This window comes from Schistocerca serialis, chromosome 7 (genome assembly GCF_023864345.2).
Source record: "Schistocerca serialis cubense isolate TAMUIC-IGC-003099 chromosome 7, iqSchSeri2.2, whole genome shotgun sequence".
Taxonomy (NCBI): Eukaryota; Metazoa; Arthropoda; class Insecta; order Orthoptera; family Acrididae; genus Schistocerca; species Schistocerca serialis.
In genome coordinates, this window is record NC_064644.1 from 594,083,628 (window position 1) to 594,108,240 (window position 24,613).

Genomic DNA, 24,613 nt, shown 5'->3' on the forward strand with positions numbered 1-24,613 from the left:
TATAGGTGGCCTATTATCATGGCATATCAATTAAAAATAAAATATCTAAATCAATTAAAATATGAGCAGATTGTAAATAGGCAGACTAAATATACAACCTTGTCAAAAAACAAAACATTTGTGCACTTGTATACATACACTGAAGAGCCAGAGAAACTGGCGCACCTGCCTAATATCGTGTAGGCCCCCCAACAGCACGCAGAAGTGCCGCAACACAACGTGGCGTGGACTAGACAAATGTCTGAAGTAGTGCTGGAGGGAATTGACACTATGAATCCCGCAGGACTGTCCTAAAATCCGTAAGAGTACAAGGAGGTGGAGATCTTTTCTGAACAGCATGTTGCAAGGCATCCTAGATATGCTCAATAATGTTCATGCCTGGGGAGTTTGGTAGCAAGCGGAAGTGTTCCTGGAGCCACAGTGCAGCAATTCTGGACGTGTGTATTGTCGCATTGTCCTGCTGGAACTGCCCAAGTCCGTCGGAATGCACAATGGACATGAATGAATGCAGGTGATCAGACAGGAGGCTTACGTATGTTTCACCTGTCACAGTCGCATCTAGACATATAAGGGATCCCATATCACTTCAACTGCACACGCCCCACACGATTACAGAGCCTCCACCAGCTTAAACAGTCTCCTGCTGACATGGAATGTCTGTGGTTGTCTGCATACCAGTACGCGTTCATCCGCTCATACAATCTGAAATGAGACTCGTTCGACCAGGCAACATGGTTCCAGTCATCAACAGTCCAATGTCGGTGTTGACGGGTGCAGGCGGGGCGTAAAGCTTTGCATCGTGCAGTCATCAAGGGTACACGAGTGGGTCTTCGGCTCCGAAAGCCCATATCGATGATGTTGCGTTGAATGATTCGTACGCTGACTCTTTTTGACGGCCCAGCATTGAAATCTGCAGCATTTTGCGGAAGGATTGCACTTCTGTTACGTTGTTATTGGTCCCATTCGTGCATGATTTTTTCCTGCCGCAGCGATGTCGAAGATTTGATGTTTTATCGTATTCTTGATATTCACGGTACACTCGTGAAATGGCCGTACGGGGAAATCGCAACTTCTTCGCTACCTCGGAGATGCTGGGTCCCACCCCTCTCGTGCCGACGATAACATCACGTTCAGACTCACTTAAATCTTGATAACCTGCCATTATAGCAGCAGTAACCGATGTGACAACTGCGCCAGACACAATTTGTCTTATATAGGCGTTGCCGACGGCAGCGCCCTATTCTTCCTGTTTACATATCTCTTTATTTGAATACGCATGCCTATACCAGTTTCTTTGGCGCTTCTGCGTAGTATGAATGTAGGAAACCATTAAATATTGTAAAATACCTTTTTCCCAATGCAGTGATAATTGAATCACAGTAGTTATTAATACATGTAATACTAGCTCGCGCAGAAAATAGATTGAACACAGCGACTTGTCTGAACGTTGAGAAGTCACTGAACTACCGATACGCTTCTTGCCACATAGTCCGGCAACGGGCTAATGTATCCTGCTGTAGTCGCTGCCTGGCTAGGGGCTTAACGGTTCAGGGCAGCGCCACTGCAGCGTTGGAACGTTCTGATGCGCAACGAACAAGAGTACTCATCATCTGCAACGATTGTTATGAAGTTGAGGATTGCTCTCCTTAAAATATCATGGAAAATCTCTTGAAAGATCACTCTTAAAATCTTGTTGAACAACTCACTAACAGTGTTTTAAGTGGTATTGGCCACAAATTAGTGCAGACATGCCAAGCGTCTTTTACTAAGTACCTAGACATAAGCCACATAGTTGGATCGCCATAGTACACGGTTTCGCCCATCATGTAAACCATCTCAAAAAGTAGGTATAAAAATTAATACACTTCTACAGGAGCTCCTTTCGTTGTCTGTAAAATGTTTGTCGATACTTTTCTCATCCAGTGTGCACACAAGCATGTCTACGATGATGGAAGCTATTGCGTTCACAATTCCTTTACAGAGATCACCAAGTTCACGTACAATGGAGGCACACAGAAAGTCTTTCACATAATCCCACAGGAATAAATCCAGAGAGGCTATGTTTGGAGATCACAGTGGCCACTTGCTTGGTCCATCGCGTCCTACTCGTCGCTGTGGCAATGTTCGGCCCAGTAAGTCACGGACAAGTAAACTCTAGTGTTGCTCTATGAAGAAAAATGGTCCAGCCATGCTGTCTCCCATTCGCCCACACCACGCATTCACGTTACTCTGACTCTGATATATTCCCGACAATTGCGGGTTTTCCGTCCCCAGATATGAGTGTTGCGCCACTCGACCTTTCCACATATGTAGATGGTTGCTTTGTTAAAAAAAAAAAAAAACTACATTTGCTCGAACCTCGATAGTTAGGGTTTTGCTCGATCTGGCCCAACACCTCAATAGCAAAATTCGTGGTGAATCTGTGGTGTCACCGCCAGACAACACACTTGCTAGGTGGTAGCTTAAATCGGCCGCGGTCCATTTAGTACACGTCGGACCCGCGTGTCGCCACTGTGTGATCGCAGACCGAGCGCCACCACAAGGCAGGTCTCGAGATACGGAATAGCACTCGACCCAAGTTGTACGACGACATTGCTAGCGACTATACTGACGAAGCCTTTCTCTCATTTGCCGAGAGATAGTTAGAATAGCCTTCAGCTAAGTCCATGGCTACGACCTAGCAAGGCGCCATTAGCCTTACATAGTTTGATAGTTATCGTATGAAATGTCTCATCAAGAATGCTGTATTCACATGAAGGAATAACAGTTAAGTATTCGAGGAGCTGCATACTTTTCTTATTAGCATTCACTACTTATCCTGTTCCAGAATTCACGCCCGTCTGCGTTAGATAGCGTGCATTTCGGCCTCCTCTATCTACAAGGTGTTGGCACATTTGCCAACACATCAGAATCTACATGCAGTTTTGCTTCAGTGCTTGCACAGTTTGAACTTTGTAAGCGTCATTTATGCAGCACCTTGTGAACTGTTGAGCGAGGGATGTCTATCTCTTGTAATGCTTGGCGAACTGCTTTCGATGGACTCCTTTCGAAGGTCTCTCTGAACTTCTCACTGTCTAGGAGCTTGTCATACCAAGACTTAATGTCTGGTGGTCCCCTTTGAAATTCACACCAGAAATTTCTTTTGACAGCAATGGGTGATTCCGTTTCTGCATACCACACCACGCACTGGGGTCCCTATTGAGGTGTAGTGATTTCTGCCAATTACTTAGCAACTGAAATAAAACAAATGGGATCGCTTAGAAAATTATCTATTCAGTACTTTTGAGTTGCTTTTCAGAGTGCTGCCAACCGCAAGTATCTATGTCTCACAGCTTTTCTTAAATGAATTTGAAAATCAGGGAGGTTTCATGCGGACAGCTTGTACTACTCAACAAAGCGAACCGAAAACGTTGCCTTAGCGGGAGCTGACTTGCGTCACCTGGCAGGGTACTGCTACAATACATTCAAAGTAGTGCGTCTGTTGCCTCGCAGTGATAACACGGAAAAGTGATTGCAGAAATAATTATTGTCGGCACATGAAACGGCTTGCTGATGTCATTAAATTTATTGCTGACGAAAAGGAGAAAGATGTGACAGTGCTGATGAAAAATGCGGAGGAAGTTTGAAAAGAAATTTTAAAGTGAAGTAAGTCGATGGGTGCGAATTAGTGAAGGAGCAGAGTGGATCTCAAGTATTTATAGCAAAGTAGAAAATTTTTTTGAAATTTCTGGTAAGGTCTTATGCGACCAGACTGCTGAGGTCATCGGTCCCTAAGCCTACACACTACTTAATCTACCTTGCGCTATGGACAACACACACACCCATGCCCGAGGGAGGACTCGAACCTCCGACGGGGGGAGCCGCACGGACCGTGACAGGGCGCCCCAGACCGCGCTGGTAGCTCGCGCGGCGGCAGCAAAGTAGAATAAAAAGGTGTACCCAGTAAATATCTCAATGACGACATGCAGAAAAGTGTTATTAGGCACAGTTTTAGCGATATTATGAACAATACAAAGGTATACCAAAATTGCAAAAACTACACTGAAGATCGAAAGAAATTGGTACACCTGCCTAATATCGTGTTGAGCCCCCTCGAGCAAGCAGAAGTGCCGCAACAAGACGTGGCACGGACTCGACTAATTTCTGAAGTAGTGTTGCAGGGAACTGATACCATGAATGCTGCAGCGCTGTCCATAAATGCGTAAGATTAAGAGGTGGTGGAGATCTCTTCTGAACAGCACGACGTAAGGCATCCTAGATATGCTCAATAACGTTCATGTATGGGAGACTTGGTGGCCAGCGGAAGTGTTAAAACTCAGAAGAGTGTTCCTGGAGCCACGCTGTAGCAATTCTGGACGTTTGGCGTGTCGCATTGTACTGGTGGAATTGCCCAAGTTGGTTGGAATTCACAACGGACATGACTGGATGCAGGTGATCAGACAGAATGCTTACGTACGGGTCACCTGTCAGAGTCGTATCTAGACGTATCAGGGGTCCCAACAGTCCAGTGTCGGCGATGAGGGACTCAGGCGAGGCGTAAGACTTTGCATCGTGCAGTCATTAGTGGTACACGTGTGGGCCTTCGCCCGTGAAAGCCCATATCGATGATGTTTCGTTGAATGGTTTGCACGCTGACACTTGTCGATGGACCATTATTGAAATCTGCAGCAATTTGCGGGAGGATTACATAGCTGTCACATTAAACTATCGTCTTTAGTTGTCGTTGGTCCCGTTCTTGCAGGATCTTTTCCTGGCCGCAGCGATGTCGAAGATTTGACGTTTTACCGGATTCCTGGCTATCACGATACACTCGTGAAATGGTCGTACGGGAAATTCCCTATTTCATCGCTACCTCGAAGGTGCTGTGTCCCATCTGTGGTGTGCCGAGTATAACACCACGTTCAAACTCACTTAAATCTTAATAACCTAACATTGTAACGGAAGTAGCCGACCTAACAACTGCGCCAGACATTTTGCTGTCGTATATAGGCGTCGCCGACCGCAGGCCGTATTCTGCCTGTTTACATGTTTCTATATTTGAATATGCATGCATGTCTATAAGAGCTTTTTTTTTTCGCTTCAGTGTATAACGCTAGGTAGTAGGAAATTTCGAGAAAAATTGTTGTGTCTATGGAAATGGGCCCTCCCACAAACCATAGCCTTTCCCAACATGAGGTAGTTTGCATACCTTAACAGTGCAGACAGTCATACGTATGTGCAACCAGATCGGAAGGGTATCTGTGGAGAGGCGAGACGACCTGTGTTTCCTGAAGAGCAGAATTTTTAGTAGCTGCGGGGCAACAGTGTAGATGCTTGACCGATCTGGTCTCGAAGCCTTAACCAATATGGCCTTGCTATGTAACTACTGCGAAGCGCTGCAACCAGGGGGAAATTAACATTATTTTTCCAGACGACACGGAACTCTACTGTCGAGCTTAATGACGAAGAGGTCATTATCAAGAGTAGAAGCGCTGCTGGTATTAGCTTGATGTCCCGTGGGGGTGACACGTAATGTCCAGAGTGCTTACTGTTTCACTTGTAGTAGCTGGCAGCTGGTGGTTCCGTGCCTGAGGGGCGGTCTCTCGTGGCAGTTCTCGAACGCCTGCTGCGACGTGGGGCAGACGCGGCGGCTGGTGCAACACGGCTCGTGACGTAGCGCCGCGTCCTCTACATGGAGCCAGCGGGCGGCCGGCTATTTTTAAGTCCCTCGTGTCGGCGTCCCACGCTACAGCTTTCTGTCAGCTACCCGAGAGGAACCGCTGGCAGCGACACGCTTGGGGTGCTTCCACGTTTCAACATCGATGATCTGTAAGGCGCCTGGGAGAGCGACTCAAGGCCCTCGTTGACGTATCAGTGAAGTCTGCGACCTCACGTCTGGCTGGAGACACGTATAGCGACCACTCATCTAACCTCGCTGCGGTGGCGGTTCGAAAATATCTTAAGATATTTAGCTCGTTGAAATCTTCTGCGGCATTTCAAAAGGTTTTTTCCAGGGTAATTGATGTTATTTATTTATTTAGCGTACTAGAAAATTACACAACAAACTGATAAATATAAACAGAAAAATAAGATATAAAGTCAACATACTCAAATATTAAGAAATTGTTTAATTACAGCAAATGATGGTCTAAGAACGTTATTAACATCACAGATCCATCAGAGCGCTATATCCATGTATCGTAACAACACAATAGTTTTCGGCGGCCCCTTTACGAAATAATTCCAGTTCCCTTGAAATATTATTGTTGTGTATTGTTTTCACCATATATAAATAAACATAAATGTGACAGGAAGAGACCCCCCCCCCCCTCCCACCCCTTCCGCAGATAGTAGTTGCTGTGACTGACGTGGCGTACTTCCACGGAGCAGCTATTCAGTATACATCGTTGTCAGCGTTCCAAACAGGTTCAAGTGTCGCCGCGCACTTTACCTCATGGCGGACTCAGTGTTTTGCCTTTACTGATGTTTTTTTTCTAGTGTTTACTCCATAGTTCCACAGTCCCATTCTGGGCTTTGTGTCCTACACCCCATTCATGAAGAGCTGCTTTGCACCTTGCGTGCTTCGTCCTGAAGCGGCTGGGACGACTCCAGATTTTTCTTGGCACGTGCATGCTTGTGACTGGTGTGCTTGGATCAGTGAAGTTCTCAAGACCTTGTCCAGCAAACACTATCCAACTACATAGTTCTCTTACGATCTCGTATGTCGTAAGAAGTAGGTGGGTAGGGACTGCTGCAGTCCCACCTAGGCTGTCTGCATTTACGTACTGTACTAGCTGTTTCCAGCCACTCATTGCTGTGACTCTGTCTGGAAAAGGAACAGAGAAAGCAAAGATTTCTAATATGTATGGGAACTGGATACACGTCCTAGTCTCCTACTTGCCCCTGCCTGTGTCCGTCTTCTCCTCGCCCTCTCTTTCTCCACACACTTCGCCTTCCTCCTCTCTGTCCATCACCTGCTCCTCCTGTCTCTGTCCACCTCCTCTTCCCCTCCTCTCATCATCTCCCCCTGCCCGCGGTCTCTATCTATCCACCCTTTCCGTTTTCTATGTCCATTTCCTCCGACTTCTTTATCTGATTGCTATTTCCCCCTCTCTTGACCTTGAGCCTTGTTTACTGTTTTGCAAATTCGGATTTTGTAGTAGTAATCATAAGCTCATAGGCTATAAATAAAACTTCCGTGTTTGCTAACAACGTTTCGCTGTTAGATATTTCATCTACACTGCAGCGCCGAAGAAACTGGTATAGGCATGCGTATTGCATGCTGTCGACAACGCCTATATAAGACAACGAGTGTCTGGCGCATTTGTTAGGTAGGTTATCCGTGCTACAACGGCAGGTTATCAAGATTTAAGTGAGTTTGAACGTGGTGTTACAGTCGGCGCACGAGCGATGGGACACAGCATCTCCGAGGTAGCGATGAAGTGGGGAGTTTTACGTACGACCATTTCACGAGGGTACCGTGAATATCATGAACGACGACTGAAGAGAATAGTTCAACGTGACAGATGTGCAACGCACCCGCATATTGCTGCAGATTTCAATAATGGTCCATCGACAAGTGTCAGTGTGCGAACCATTCAACGAAACATCGACGACATGGGCTTTCGGGGCCGAAGGCCCACTCGTGTACCATTGATGACTGCATGATGCAAAACTTTAGGCCTCGCCTGGACCCCTCAACGCCGACACTGGACTGTTGATGACTGGGAAGATGTTGCCTGATCGTATCGAGCGGATGGACGTTTACTGGTATGGAGACAACCTCATGAATCCATTAGCCTGCATTCCATCAGGGGAGTGTTCAAGCTGTTGGAGGCTCTATAACGGTATGGGGCGTGTGCAGTTGGAGTGATATGGGACCCCTGATACGTCTAGATACGCCTCTGACAGGTAACACGCGCGTAAACATTGTGTCTGATCATCTGCATCCGATCATGTCCGTTGTGCATTCCGACGGACTGGGGCAATTCCACCAAGACAATCCGACACCGCACACGTGCAGAATTACTACAGAGGGACTCCAGGAACACAGTTTAAACACTTACGCTGTCCGACAAATTCCCCTGACATGAACATTATTGAACATATCTGGGATGCCTTGCAACGTGTTGTTCAGAAGAGATCTCCACCCCCTTGTACTCGTACGGATTTAGGGACAGTTCTGCAGTATTCATGGTGTCAATTCCATTCAGCATTACTCCAGACACTAGTCCAGTCCAAGCCACGTCGTGTTGCGGTACTTTTGCGTGCTCACGGTGGCCCTACACGATGTTAGGCAGTTGTATCATTTCTTTGGCTCTTCAGTGTATAAATGTAGCCTTTATTTATTCATAGTTTTATTACAGTAATGTGTGAAAGTCTGAAGTATGTTGGTCAAGAACTTTTCTTTGGAAGGTGAGTCTAAAAGGATTTAACAACATTGCAATGATACAGAAATTTATTGATATAACTTACAGAATGGGTAGAGGTGTCATTTTGTAGCAAACAACCTCAAGTTTGATTCATGTAGTGCATCAGTACCCCATTCTGCCACCAAGAGCGCCAGTGTAGTGTACAACTAAAGTAACTACTTTGACTGGTGCGGAGCATGCTCGCTGTGTGTTTTGGGTACATGAATTTTTTTAATTCCACAGACGATGGTATACTACCAGCAAGACGGCGCACCTCCTCATTTCCTTACGGAAGTTCGAGGTGGCTCCGATAATCGCTTTCCATGTCGGTGGTTAGGCCGTGAAGGGCCAACGGCATGGCCACCTCGCCCTCCAGACTTAACTTCAAAAAATGGTTCAAATGGCTGTGAGCACTATGGGACTTAACTTCTTAGGTCATCAGTCCCCTTGAACTTAGAACTACTTAAACCTAACTAACCTAAGGACATCACACACATCCACGCCCGAGGCAGGATTCGAACCTGCGACCGTAGCGGTCACGCGGTTCCAGACTGAAGCGCCTAGAACCGCACGGCCACACCGGCCGGCCGGACGTAACTCCAATGGATTTCTTTCTCTGGAGTTTCATTAAAGACCGTGTGTATGTTCCTCCCCTACCAAACAATTTAACCGACCTAAAAATCTAATCTACGCTGCCGTTGCACAAGTTACGCCTGATTTGCTGCAACGAGTGTGGGAAGAAACTGATTACCAGTGGGATGTGTGCCACATCACAAATGATAGTCACATCGAACCAAAATGGCACTTGACACTTTTATGTAAAACTTGAGGTTGCCTGCTACAAAATGACATAATTACTGATTCCGCAAGTTATCTCAATAAATTTCTACATAGATTCCAAAGTTATAATGTAAAATCTTTTTTGACTCACCCTATATTTTTGGTAATAAAGTTTCCGTTTTATACAGGGTGATTCAGGTGCTCCTACCAATGGGTTTATGTAACCCACAATGCCTTCAAGAGGAAAGTGGGAGATTTTCATATTCTCCCACTTCCAAAGCGCAAACTACTAGTCCTACAGAAAAAATGAATAGCACATTTTTGTATGAAATGGAACGTAATTAAATATTGTACTGGGATAATATCCGCCGGAGGCGACGGTTTTCGTATTATTAAAAAACACGTTTGAAGGTCACTTTTTTACTACATTAAATTGCCTACAAAGAGAATCTGTCCATTTTCTTCTGTAGAACTAATAGTTTGTGCGTAGCGAACGAGAAAATATAAAAATCTTGTGTGTGGTATTTGAAGGCGTTGTGAGTAGCATAAAATCCATTGGTAGAAGCAGCTGAATCAGATTCTATATTACATATTTATTTATATATTATACAGCAGAAATTACAGAAAACGGAGTCGCACAGGACTAAAATAATTTTCAAATTGGACAAGTTCCTGGATTACGCTAGACTCACTATGCTACATAAAATTTGTAAGGTATCAAGGACAATTTTACTCTTCCACAGCAGATGTTTATTTGCTGTATATTGTACAATAGAACACTAGACTATTGTGCTAATTGATAAATACGTCTTCATTTTTGTGTTTTTACTCTAATTTTAGATTTATTTACTTACATGTACATACATATTATTCCAGCGTTTATTTGCTTTATTTTTCACTTTTTTCGCGCATATTAAGGAGGAAGACATGTTTGAATTTCCTGTTCAAAACTGTTTTTTCTAAGCCATTTTTTTCACTGTGCAATAGTTCTAATAGCTTGGGAGAATTTGTGTGTGTTGCAAATTGCATAATATCGTTTATGCGTGCAATTGCTCCTACAGGCGTGTCAGTTTTTCTGCGGACATCATTTACTCTTCTTCTTCTTCCTTTGTGTCTTCCTGATCATCTGTGTTACGGATTTCTATTAAGGGGATACGGAATCGGATTTTGGGTTAAAAAATCGAATTTTTTTTATTGGCGTATTATATTCTGCCATGTTTCCTCTTTAAAATGACGTATCATACATAGCTCTACTACAATTATAACTATTTTATTTTTATATATTTGTGAGATCGGGTATTGCGCTTTAGTTATACACGTCTCTCGTGGCTGACCATGAACTTTTTGGCAGTACCTTTAAAGTGACATGAATTCAAATATCCCGGTTTCCAGCGACTATTTATACACTAGTTGCCCGAAAATGTTTCTCTCTGGTTTCCTCAAGTTACTCTTTGACTTTGTGGCGGGACTGTTTTGTAAACAGTGTGATATAAGAAAGTAGTTGTTGTTGAGTTATTTCGTATTTAGTGCTTCATTTTTCGCAGTGAAAATGCCTAGAGCTAAAGCAAAAGTATTTAAAAAGCGTGTGAACTGGCAAAAGAAAAGAAATAATGATTCATTAGCAAAGCAAAGCAGTTCATCATCATCACTGTTGGAAAATGTGAATCCACTTATTACTGATTTGCCGAACGAACTTACACCAAATGAAAACAGTGTTTCTCATAAAAAACTAAGAGATTTGGAAGAGAAATATAATTTACTTGATAGAGGGAATGAAGTTTTTGAACTCATTGATACGAATATATTGTGTGAAGCTCTTGAAAACAGTTTGTGCTGCAAAAAATGTCATGGAAACGTTTCTCTGAAAGTAGAATCCCATGTTGGCCTGGCTGCCCAGTTTAATTTAATATGCAGTGTTTGTAAATACAGCTGTAAGTTTCCAAGTTCGGTTTCAGTAACTGTAAATAATGGATACAAGAAAACTGAACTTTATAGTGTAAATATTAGGTTAGTTTATGGATTGCGAGCAATTGGTAAGGGCAAAGCAGCTGGTGATATGCTATGTGGTGTTCTAAATCTTCCAAGTGCACCTTCAAAGTTTGAAGCTTACAATTATGTACTAGGATCTGCAGTTGAAGATGTAGCACAGAAGTCAATGCAGGTTGCTGTGGAAGAAGCAGTGGAAGAAAATGACGGCAGTCGTGACCTCACAGTGGCGCTTGATGGCACGTGGCAGAAAAGGGGCCACACCTCCAACAATGGTGTTGTAACAGCAACTAGTGTTGATACTGGCAAGGTTATTGATGTTGCAATAATGTCTAAATACTGTAGGTGCACAGGCAGGCTGAAAAATGAACACAGTGGTGACTGTATTGCTAATTATTATGGTAGTAGTGGTGGCATGGAGGTTGCTGGGGTGAAGAAAATTTTTCATCGCTCTTCACAGTGGTATAATGTTCGCTATGTCAAATATCTGGGAGATGGTGACTCTAAAGCATTCAAAGAATTTTGGAAAGCAAACCATATGGGAACAGTGTAAATATAAGCAAACTTGAATGTATAGGACATGTGCAGAAGAGAATGGGTGCCAGGCTGAGAAGGTTAAAATCAGTTATAAAAGGGAAAAAACTAGATGATGGGAAAACCTTGGATGGCAGAGGAAGATTGACTGATTCCATAATAGACCACATTCAGAACTGCTATGGCCTTGCAATCAGGCAAAATACAGGCAATCTTGAAGAAATGAGGAGAGCTATATGGGCTTTATATTTCCACACCGCATCCACGGATGAGCATCCACAACATGGTTTGTGCCCCAAAGGTGAAAACAGCTGGTGTAAATACAATAGGGGACTAACAACAGGAGAGAAATACATTCACCACCACAGTCTACCATCAGCCATCATGGCAGAAATAAAGCCCATTTTCAGAGATCTGGCTGACAGAAGTCTTCTGATGAAATGTCTTCACGGAAAAACGCAGAACCCCAACGAGTGCTTGAATAGTGTGATATGGCATCGTCTCCCAAAAACAGTGTTTGTCGGAATTAATACACTACATTTTGGTGTGTATGATGCTGTGGCAACCTTCAATCTTGGAAATATAACTAAATGCCAGGTCCTTCAAAAGTTGGGTATGTGTGTTGGTTCCCGTACGGTACGTGCTATGTTCTTTTTAGATCAGCACAGACTAAGGCATGCTGATAATATAATCAAGACATTAGTGAAAAAAGCAAGACAGGTGCAGAGGGGTGCCAAAAGAAGACTTGAAGATGATTATGAAGACTGTGAAGGGGGTATTAGCTACGGATCAGGAATGTTTTAATCTTCTTTCTCCGTTTCCCGTAAGTTTACTTTTTACTTCATCTAGGAACATTATCTCAGGTACTGGTCAACCTAGAAGTCTGAAATTTTTATGACGTAGTGACATAGGTCCCTATTACATACTGAAACAACGATTTTTTAATTACTTGATTTACAAAAGACTTAGGGGTGATAGTCTAGTAAAAAGCGATGGAAAAAATTTACTTAAAAATAAATGTACAATATCTCTGTAAGAAAATACTTTGACAATAAACTGTTGTTTCAGTATTGTTGTAACATATGAATGCACATACAGTAAAATTTTTACCTCTCTGTCTCCAGTAGTTTGTGAGAAAATGTTCCCTATAGTAGGCATATATTAACATTGCGGGGATAGGTGATTCCGTATCCCCTTAAATCTGTTGCTGAAGTAAAAGCGGAGTGAGTTGACAGAAAGTCATTTCGAATGTAGTCATCTGTACTACGTGAAATGTTTCGCATTTTAATTAATTCACGAAATGCCGCTGTATTTCCTTGAGCTTTGATGGCCATAGAATCATCTTGTTCTTGACCCCCCAAACAGAACAGTTTCGGGCTTTATGTCCGTTACTGCTAAGCCGCTCCAATTTACTGCATCCAGGACAGAAACAGACCGTGAAAGAGCAAATGCACTTTCGGCTTCTTCAACACTAAGAGTAGGAGACTATCGCATATAATGACACCCTCTGGTCCTTGGGCTGTGTGAGGCTGTCACGTGTAGGTGGGACCTAGTCGGTACATTCGGGTATGGGGAGAGTAGATATGAAGTAAAAAATTTGTTTAATGCAATTACTTTTTATTTGGAATAGAATTACATGGAACTTGTTACCGAAGTAGTAGTTGGCACATCATGTTCTTCGGAAGATTTCACCTTTTTTATGCATTTATAAGACTCCATGCAAGTCAGTCTGTCGTTAAACTGGCACTGTCAGATTGAACCCACAGCCCCTGGAGGATAAAACTGGGTCTTGCGAGATTTCGGGACAAGAAGGTCCATAACGTTGATGGTCTCGATGTATGGGAACGGATGGCAACCCTATGAGGCTGATTGAACCTGGCGGGTTGCATTGTGTAGGAAAAGAAGAAATTGGCGATTTCCTTTTTCCAATTCTTCTGCAAGACCACTCGTCATCGACGCGTTTTTATTGCTTCGCCATGCGACAGGAAGTTTCCCAGTCAAACTGCATAAGAAATTCGTAGAGAAATTGTATCCTCCCCCTCACTTATCGACCTTAATGACAGTGAAAAATTAAACCACGTGCACCTAATGAAAATTTGGGAAAAGCAATTGTCACCGAAGTTAATTTGCCACCAGGTCGCCACGTGTAACCTCCCCCTCACTTATCGACCTTAATGACAGTGAAAAATTAAACCGCGTGCACCTAATGGAAATTTGGGAAAAGCAATCGTCACCGAAGTTAATTTGTCGGTAAAGAGGGAGGAAAGGGTTACATCTAAAAAAGCAGCGGAAATGCATTTGCTCAAAATATCAAGAAAATTTAGCATTAGGCTAATTAACCATAAATCAATTTTTAGACCATAATAATTGAGTGGAGACACTCCTAACCTTATTCCACTCTGTCATCTTACACAAAAGAAAACAGGTTGACAACATTTTAAAATTCATATAAACATAGAAAATGGTTTAGCTATTCTAAAATCAGCAAAATTCCTAACAGTATCAAGAAATGGAATACTATTTACAAAATTAATCAGAGTACATGGTCGTAAAAACAGGTAGATCAAAATACGCAAATTAATAATTAATTACATAGAATACACATTTTTACATAACCTTTTCATAATCAATATTCTTGTCATGAGAGTCCACTTAACGCTGAACAAGAAAATAATACACAGCAGATCGAAAAAAACGTAAATATTGACAGCTGAATTCTTTCACATCAGCTGTCCGGGAAGAAAAACAACTCCGTCTTCCGCACCCGCAAGTACAAAGAATAGCGAGCGAGAGCGGCACAAGAGCCGACAGCGGCTCCGCCTCGCCAGTATTGTTGCGCACGCCTGTGCGGCACGCTTGATCTCACTCGGCTGTGTTACTCCATTTCCAGAACGTCCGTTTCACTGAATTCTTTCGGAGAAACTCACTCCCGACTAATCTCAAGGAGTCCATTAACACTATCACAGTCGATAAATCAGAACTGTCCATCATCACACGCATGTTCTAGCCTCAAACTTAAAACAGCCAGCCGGTGTGGCCGAGCGGTTCTAGGCGCTACAGTCTGGAACCGCGCGACCGCTTCGGTCGCAGGTTCGAATCCTGCCTCGGGCATGGATGTGTGTGATGTGCTTAGGTTAGTTAGGTTTAAGTAGTTCTAAGTTCTAGGGGACTGATGACCACAGCAGTTGAGTCCCATAGTGCTCAGAGCCATTTGAACCATTTGAACTTAAAACAGCGTCTAAGTACATCGGCAATGACTAGTAAATCACATATTTATGAAATCTTACGGCTACTTACAAAATCATATTTGCATTCCTTAGTCTACTGTGACTCAGCTGAAAACTTAAACTAGCAGCTTGGATTTTTCAATTGATTAATAATCAGTTACTCTTAAATCATTTAGTGAAAATTAATCACTTATTAATTACAACTTCTTTAATGTCCTCTTGGTCAGGCAAAAGCATGGCAATCTAGCAAATCCTTAAATCTTACACTCTATATTTACATACTGTACAAATCACCCATTCTGTGGTATTAATCAATCCTAGGTTGGTACAATTTCAAGTCTACAATGTTCCGTATACCCAATAGTTTTCCATAGCTTGGATACTCTAAGCAATAAGCATTTGTGTGAGGTATACCAATGAGTTTATATGGTCCATTATAAACAAACTTAAATTTAGAGATTTCATTGTCTATCTCGCTCGATTTCTCATGAGCTTTTACAAGTACCAAGTCTCCGATTGCAAACTTAGCAATATGCGCTTTAGCGTCATGACGACGTATGCGAGCATCGGCTTTTAGCTTCATTATTTCTCGCAAACGATCTTTTTTCACACCAATACTAATGTCAGTCCGTGGATGGAATTTGATTATCTCTTCCACTAAACTTTTACTTCTGTCATCTAACAGGATTTCCTCTGGAGAAAATCCCGTAGACTCATGTCTCAACGTGTTCATAATTCTCTTAAATTCTGCTACATATTTGCCCCATGCCCTATGGTTGTGATGGCAATAGGTACGGGAAAATCGGCCTCGTCTTTGTTCGTGTGTTACGTTTGACACACCGTCTACAATACTTTCCAATTCACTTTCTACACTATTGTCAATGCCAAGATTCCTCACGTTACAGTAGTTCAAATTCATACCTACGTCAATGGCATCCGGCCAGTTAACAAGGTGTATAGGCTTGTATTGCCTATGCACACCGTCTCCTGCCTCGTGAAAACTAACTACTATTGTTTTATGTCGTGACGTACATGTCAAAATTTTGCTTTCGCAATTAATCACTGCACGGTACTTTAATAGCCAATCTAACCCGATAATTACTTCCGTAGTTAAGTCTGGCACGACGACAAACTCTTATTCAAATCGTGCCTCACATATCTCGAAGTTGACAAAAATCTGTTTTGTGGCCGGTTTACTGGCCTTCCCAGTAGCACTGATGATTTTCACTCCTGTTACTGGCATAACTACGATACCAGGTCTGTCTTTCAGTAACTGAAATATTTTTCCAGATACAGCACTCAATTCTGCACCGGTGTCAATCAACACGTTTAGTTGTTGGCCGTGCATATTAATAGACACTACTATCTGTCTACACTTGTCCTCGACTGTTTCTTTATTTTACCACAATAAATCCTTGTCTATATCCAGGTCATTCCAAAAAAAACCATCCAGCTTTGATCCTAAATCCGGCTTATCTGGCGGCTTTTTCAGCCTCTGTTCACATACAGTTTTAATTTCAACACGTTTGTCCTGAGGCTTAGTCTTTAGCTTCGCCTCCAATACCGAAATCTTTTCCTGTAAATCGTCAACTAGTGAGTGTTGCTTTGCTATCAATTCACTAATTGTCACCTTCGTTGATTCCTCTTTGGCCAGATTGATCTCATCTGCCAATCTACCCGGAGGAATGTGCCCAGTAGTATCTGCAATTACTTCCTCTGGATCTGCGCAACCCACACTGCTACCGTCCGACCGTATAACGTCAGCTCTAACCTCATACACGCTGTAATCTGCGTGCTTTTCTACCAGTCGTGTCCGGCTATCACTAAAATTTTCGTAATCTTTCTCCTTAATACTCTCGCAATGTTTAAACTGGAGTTTTGCGTCGGATGGGTCGGCTACTTCTACCACTATAACTTTCGGTAAGGTCTGCCGGTTAGGGCCAGAACTTTCCGTTACTACTTCAACATCCAACTCCTGCGGGACGAAACACGACGAATCTACCTCGTGCTCCCCATTAACATCAACTATTTATGGTAAAGTCTGCCGGTTAGGGCCAGAACTTTCTATCACTTCACAAACACTATCTACCTGCGGGACGAGGCGCGGCAGATCCTGCCCCCGCTGCCCATAAACACTTCTCCCTTACAGGCCCCTATAATCCCTTAGTTCGTTGTATAAGCGACCGAACTGCCTTAACCAGACCTCATCCCTCTCTGCATCCCCTCGCTCGATGACGGACGTGTTACCCGACATCTGATCTTCTCTCAACAATTGCGAATCAATCTCCAGTTCCGCTGTGGGTGTTACAGCTGCCACTTTATAATCGATTTCCGGAACACTACTTAAATTGTTCTCATTGACAGTGAATGTATTTTCTACTGCCGTGTCTACAGCTGATCTACTACTTGTGTGGCGCACCCCTTTTCTTAACGCTAGCACTCTCTCCCGCCGTTGATTATTCCATCCGGAATTTTCTCCTGTTATTGGGCCGCCAAAATTTCTCCACGCCCGGTCGGCCCCTCACCGGCGCGGCTAATGGTTTCCCTGTCTCGTCCCAGCAGATCTGCTCCCCGGATGCTTCTGAGGTGGCTTATCACACCCTCTGGCGTTATTACTATTCTGTGAAGCCCGTATCACGTTAGTATGATACTGGTTTCCGTCATTCCTGTTATTATTTGCATTGTACCGATTGTTATTACGGTCCGAACTATTATTGTTATTGCTGCCATGGTTGCGGTATGCATTATTCCCATGGTTATCGTTGCTGTGGTTGTTGTGGTACCCGTTGTTGTTACCACGGCCTCTACCACTGTCGCGATTATTGCGCCAATTGTCCTCGTCCTCTTTCCAGGAAATCATTGACTGTCATGTAATTGCTTCCTACGTAGCGTTTTGTATCATCTGGAAGCTTCTTGTAGAGTTCCCAGACTATTTCGGATTCCGTGCGGCGATCACGCAAATATTCCAACTTGCGGATCCAGCCCTCACAAAACTCCTTCATCGAGCCACGCGAATTCACATCGAAAGGCCTCGATACGACAAATTCGCGCCAGACACTTTGTTGTTTTTGCTCTGACCAGTATTCAGCCAGAAACAAATTTTTAAATTCGTCAAAAGTCAGGTTCGTAATGTTGAGGTTTAAGCCCCAATGCATGGCATCACCAGCCAACACGTCAATAACCGCATTAATTTTTCTCTCATTAGTCCATGATCTGGGTAAAACTCTTTCACAATTTTTAATGAAATCCGTCGCGCGTATACCGCCTTTTTTCAAGGGGTCAAACCGCTCCTCTTTCGTCAACAATTCCGAACTATGTGCACAGATTGGCACATAGCTTTGTTTTTCGTCAAGTTTCTTTCCTAATTCCGAAACTCTCGTAATTACTTGGCAAGTGGTTGTCGCAAGCGTTTCCACTTCCCCCTTTTTCTCTTCGCAGGTATTAGCCTGCTTTCTCACTTTAGTATCTACTTCGGATTCTAAAGCCTTTAAAGTTTCCACCTTCTGTTGATCCTCTTTTTTCACTAATTGAATTCGTTCCGTCAGCTTATGCTCGATGATCGGAGCAACTGCTTCTCCTACACTTTTCTCGATTCTGCTAATTTCGGAATCAAAACGAGTATTTATGCTCGCAATTTCCGCTGAACGCCTGTCATTTCCTGTTTAAGATTACCGATTTCGGTATTAATTACAACAATATCTTCTTTGAAACTTCCTGGCAGATTAAAACTGTGTGCCCCACCGAGACTCGAACTCGGGACCTTTGCCTTTCGCGGGCAAGTGCTCTACCATCTGAGCTACCGAAGCACGACTCACGCCCGGTACTCACAGCTTTACTTCTGCCAGTATCTCGTCTCCTACCTTCCAAACTTTACAGAAGCTCTCCTGCGAAACTTGCAGAACTAGCACTCCTGAAAGAAAGGATATAGCGGAGACATGGCTTAGCCACAGCCTGGGGGATGTTTCCAGAATGAGATTTTCACTCTGCAGCGGAGTGTGCGCTGATATGAAACTTCCTGGCAGATTAAAACTGTGTGCCCGACCGAGACTCGAAATCGGGACCTTTGCCTTTCGCAGGCAAGTGCTCTACCATCTGAGCTACCGAAGCACGACTCACGCCCGGTACTCACAGCTTTACTTCTGCCAGTATCTCGTCTCCTACCTTCCAAACTTTACAGAAGCTCTCCTGCGAAACTTGCAGAACAGATACTGGCAGAAGTAAAGCTGTGAGTACCGGGCGTGAGTCGTGCTTCGGTAGCTCAGATGGTAGAGCACTTGCCCGCGAAAGGCAAAGGTCCCGAGTTCGAGTCTCGGTCGGGCACACAGTTTTAATCTGCCAGGAAGTTTCATATCAGCGCACACTCCGCTGCAGAGTGAAAATCTCATTCTGGAAACATCCCCCAGGCTGTGGCTAAGCCATGTCTCCGCTATATCCTTTCTTTCAGGAGTGCTAGTTCTGCAAGTTTCGCAGGAGAGCTTCTGTAAAGTTTGGAAGGTAGGAGACGAGATACTGGCAGAAGTAAAGCTGTGAGTACCGGGCGTGAGTCGTGCTTTGGTAGCTCAGATGGTAGAGCACTTGCCCGCGAAAGGCAAAGGTCCCGAGTTTGAGTCTCGGTCGGGTACACAGTTTTAATCTGCCAGGAAGTTTCATATCAGCGCACACTCCGCTGCAGAGTGAAAATCTCATTCTGGAAACATCCCCCAGGCTGTGGCTAAGCCATGTCTCCGCTATATCCTTTCTTTCAGGAGTGCTAGTTCTGCAAGTTTCGCAGGAGAGCTTCTGTAAAGTTTGGAAGGTAGGAGACGAGATACTGGCAGAAGTAAAGCTGTGAGTACCGGGCGTGAGTCGTGCTTCGGTAGCTCAGATGGTAGAGCACTTTCCCGCGAAAGGCAAAGGTCCCGAGTTCGAGTCTCGGTCGGGCACACAGTTTTAATCTGCCAGGAAGTTTCATATCAGCGCACACTCCGCTGCAGAGTGAAAATCTCATTCTGGAAATATCTTCTTTGATTTTATCAACTTTTGCGTTAATAGCTTTGTTCTGATTGTCTAGCTTCCTATAAATTTTTTCAGACTGAGCTTCTTGCTTGGCAGACTGAGCTTCTTGCTTGGCAGACTGAGCCTTGATTTAGTTAATCAAAACATTCAATAAATCAGTTAAATTCCCAGAAACTACCGCTTTTACTTCCATAGTGGGTTCCTCTTTAATTGTACCCCCGTATTCCTCATCAATTCGTTCAGATTTGATTTTCATTTCCGATTCCGAAACATTTTCTAAAGTTTGGAATTCCATTTCTACTCTTTGTTGCGTTTCGGCGGTCGCGTCTTTCATACTAGCCGCCTGCCCCTGACCAATGGATTCCGCGGTGCACGTTTCCCACTGTTCGACCGATTGTTCCGTACCCAAGTCTACCAAATTCTGGTACTTGTTGCCTTCACTCATTTTACCAGTTTTCAATATAAATGCCATATCTCAAATCTAATTAAGATTCCTCACACTAATTATTCTCGCTGATGTATCGACCATTTCGTAACCAGTACTTTGTTACGAGATTTGCACAATGCAAAATTCGTGTCCACAAAAACCTCATATCCGAAGATTGTCCTGTCACCAGGTCGCCACGTGTATCTCCCCCTCACTTATCGACCTTAATGACAGTGAAAAATTAAACCGCGTGCACCTAATGGAAACTTGGGAAAAGCAATCGTCACCGAAGTTAATTTGTCGGTAAAGAGGGAGGAAAGGGTTACATCTAAATGAAAGGAAAAATGCAAATGACATTAGTGGAAATTAATTTTGAAAAGGAGTAAAGTTAATAAAGAAAGTAAATGTGTGGTCGTTACATTAACAATTAATTGGCGTTAATTAGATATTTGAGATTTGGAGAAATTACGGTCGCCAGTCCCATGGACAACTGCTATAATTACTGAAAATGAAAGATTAATGCACATATATTTAGCACTAAAAGTGTGGCAACTGAAGGTTGACACGTGTTGTGTGAAAACTGAATGTTTGTCAGAAGGTGGGAAATGGTGGGTAAATGACGCTGCCTGTGGTGCAGGTAGTGTCTCCAACATGAACTCTGGACTCCAATTGACCTAGTACACAATACTCCCACCAGAGGGTGCTGTCATCCCTCCTGTAACATAATCCAAGATGATGCTCTGGAACCGGCTGGTGTGGCTGAGTGGTTCTAGGCGCTTCAGTCTGGAACCGCACAACCACTACAGTCGCAGGTTCGAATCCTGCCTCAGGAATGGATGTGAGTGATGTCCTTAAGTTAGTTAGTTTTAAATATTTCTAAGCTCTGGGGGACTGATAACCTCAGATGTTAAGTCCCATAGTGCTCAGAGTCATTTGAACCATTTGATGCTCTGGAGAGGGAAAATGGCGTGAAAATGATTCAGCCTGTGCTGAGCTGCTGGAGAGAGTAAGGAAGGAGAGTAGTTTATTTATTTTAGAACAATTTATTTAGGGATGAAGTATATTTATCACAGTGATACAAAACACATGCTTGGGGTCACGCCACGCAACCCACAGACCTAAATAACACTCACAGATATGCAAACACCTCCTAAATTACCGAAATAATTTCAGAACAGACCTCCAAACTGCTCCTAAATAATGAAGTACACAGATGTGCAGACACGAAATCAAATTGTGAACTGTCCAAATAGCGCATAGCACAGCCTACAGGCCCATTCGCAAAATAATGCAACAGACACGCAATCAATGTGCGCAAGCACCATCCCCCACCCCCTGTCAACTGGATCGCACAGGAGGCTAGCGAAAGCCCCCGCCAAGTGTTGTAGCTGTCAACTGTCAAACCACACACAGACACCTGTTCGGGTCCCGCACGCATCAGCCGGCAGCATCCCTTTCATACTTGACACCTGAGAAATTTCTCTCGAAATTCGTGATCACCTAAGTGCCGTTGATGATGGAACCGGACAGGAGCGAAGACCTATTTACAGAGCTCAGATGCTCCAAGGTGGCCCATATGTGCGAGTGTTCACCGCTACCCTCCCTCTACCTGCAGTCCGGCAATGAGCTTATTGCCGAGTGATGCTACAGAAATCCATTCCAGAATAGCACAAGCTGCTTTCTCCCTATGATTCTAATGGACCATGCGTGATGTGTGGCTGATGCATCGCCGCATGTAGCTGCATACCATCGCAAGTGCCTCTAGCAACGTTCTCAATGTTGTACTGAAGCCACATGGCTATCTAAAATAATAATGAAGTCAAATTCTAGTAAATTGCATAGTGTCCCAGAAATACTTAATGTGCACTTTTGTAGAGTTTTCCTTATGTCTCAGTCTCTATGCATGGAAATTCTTTCCCCAACAGTACCTGTTTACGAAAACAGTGCAGAATAACATCGAATGGACTCTTCTTAGCGGTCCAACATGACACCCCGTCCATCGCATCTTACCCTTCCTGCTTTCAACAAATACACAAACGTTCCCGCCACTATGTAGAGACTCCTATATTCCAGCACAAAAGAATGTCTTGTGAATGAATCGAGTGTTATGATTGTTTCTTATCGAATTTATCCGTCGAATTAATGATACCACCGGTATCGAAGTACCATCCACCTTTTCTTTCTCTTTCTGCAGATCAGAGTTTCAGAGCTAAATCGATCTCCAAGCCAGCAATATATCACCACCTACCATCTTGCTGTAGTAAACATACAATTCGTATCTTGTGCCATACAAAATCACCCCTTTTACATCATTTGTATGTATACCACCACGAAGATACACAGCACAGTACATACACTCGCTTGAGTAGATATTGACCGCGAGGTCGGGCAGGCTTTCACCCCCAACATGTGACCGGAGAGTCCTCGGTGGATTGAAGTTACTCTCAGAACTGTTCTACAAATTCGGCCTCGTTTATTCCATCGACACAAACGCATTACTGTTTCTGGTCCGGACCTGCTTGTTTCCTTGCTCGCTTTTCTACACCCCTCTCCAGACTTTGGGATTACAAGAACATCTCTAATTTCGCCTGGTTTGTTAGAATATCGTACCATGTTTGTAGTACTTCTCGATATCAGTCACATATCAATATCGCTTGCATAGCAGTACCTCTCACATGATATAATTCCGAAGATAGAAACTCGAAATTATTTCTCTAGAAACCTTCTCTAGAAAGCTACGTGGGGCGCCCTATAAACCACAGACTCACTAGAAACCTGTCACGTCTGTGAAGTTATTTGCTCGCAAACTCGAAAAAAAGTAAAGAAATCTGATATTTCCACTCACAAATACCGATATCAGTGATGTAGCAGATTCCAAATCATCCCTATAATTTACAAGGTCAACTAAGGTGTTTCTCATGTCTAGAGAACTGGTAAACGTGTCTTCCACATGCTAGATGCACACGCCACAATCGATCTTCTCTCAACTAAATAAAGGCTCGAAGTGTGCAGAAGCAGTCACCGAATAAAACACATGGGAGGGAATAATGGTCCAGCACAAATGCACCTCCATATCCAGTCTCCTCAAATTTCCACTCGATCACGAAAGCTATGCAGCACATGTTAATTCATTTACATTCCTACACTCCAACAGGCATCTCCATTCTGACAGCTCCTACCGTTAATGGGAAACGTAAATCACCATCGCACAGGTCACCAGTGCCGCAGGCCGAGCATGCACAGGTAGAATCAATCATCCTAAGAAATAGGTCACATATACACTCCTGGAAATGGAAAAAAGAACACATTGACACCGGTGTGTCAGACCCACCATACTTGCTCCGGACACTGCGAGAGGGCTGTACAAGCAATGATCACACGCACGGCACAGCGGACACACCAGGAACTGCGGTGTTGGCCGTCGAATGGCGCTAGCTGCGCAGCATTTGTGCACCGCCGCCGTCAGTGTCAGCCAGTTTGCCGTGGCATACGGAGCTCCATCGCAGTCTTTAACACTGGTAGCATGCCGCGACAGCGTGGACGTGAACCGTATGTGCAGTTGACGGACTTTGAGCGAGGGCGTATAGTGGGCATGCGGGAGGCCGGGTGGACGTACCGCCGAATTGCTCAACACGTGGGGCGTGAGGTCTCCACAGTACATCGATGTTGTCGCCAGTGGTCGGCGGAAGGTGCACGTGCCCGTCGACCTGGGACCGGACCGCAGCGACGCACGGATGCACGCCAAGACCGTAGGATCCTACGCAGTGCCGTAGGGGACCGCACCGCCACTTCCCAGCAAATTAGGGACACTGTTGCTCCTGGGGTATCGGCGAGGACCATTCGCAATCGTCTCCATGAAGCTGGGCTACGGTGCCGCACACCGTTAGGCCGTCTTCCGCTCACGCCCCAACATCGTGCAGCCCGCCTCCAGTGGTGTCGCGACAGGCGTGAATGGAGGGACGAATGGAGACGTGTCGTCTTCAGCGATGAGAGTCGCTTCTGCCTTGGTGCCAATGATGGTCGTATGCGTGTTTGGCGCCGTGAAGGTGAGCGGCACAATCAGGACTGCATACGACCGAGGCACACAGGGCCAACACCCGGCATCATGGTGTGGGGAGCGATCTCCTACACTGGCCGTACACCACTGGTGATCGTCGAGGGGACACTGAATAGTGCACGGTACATCCAAACCGTCATCGAACCCATCGTTCTACCATTCGTAGACCGGGAAGGGAACTTGCTGTTCCAACAGGACAATGCACGTCCGCATGTAT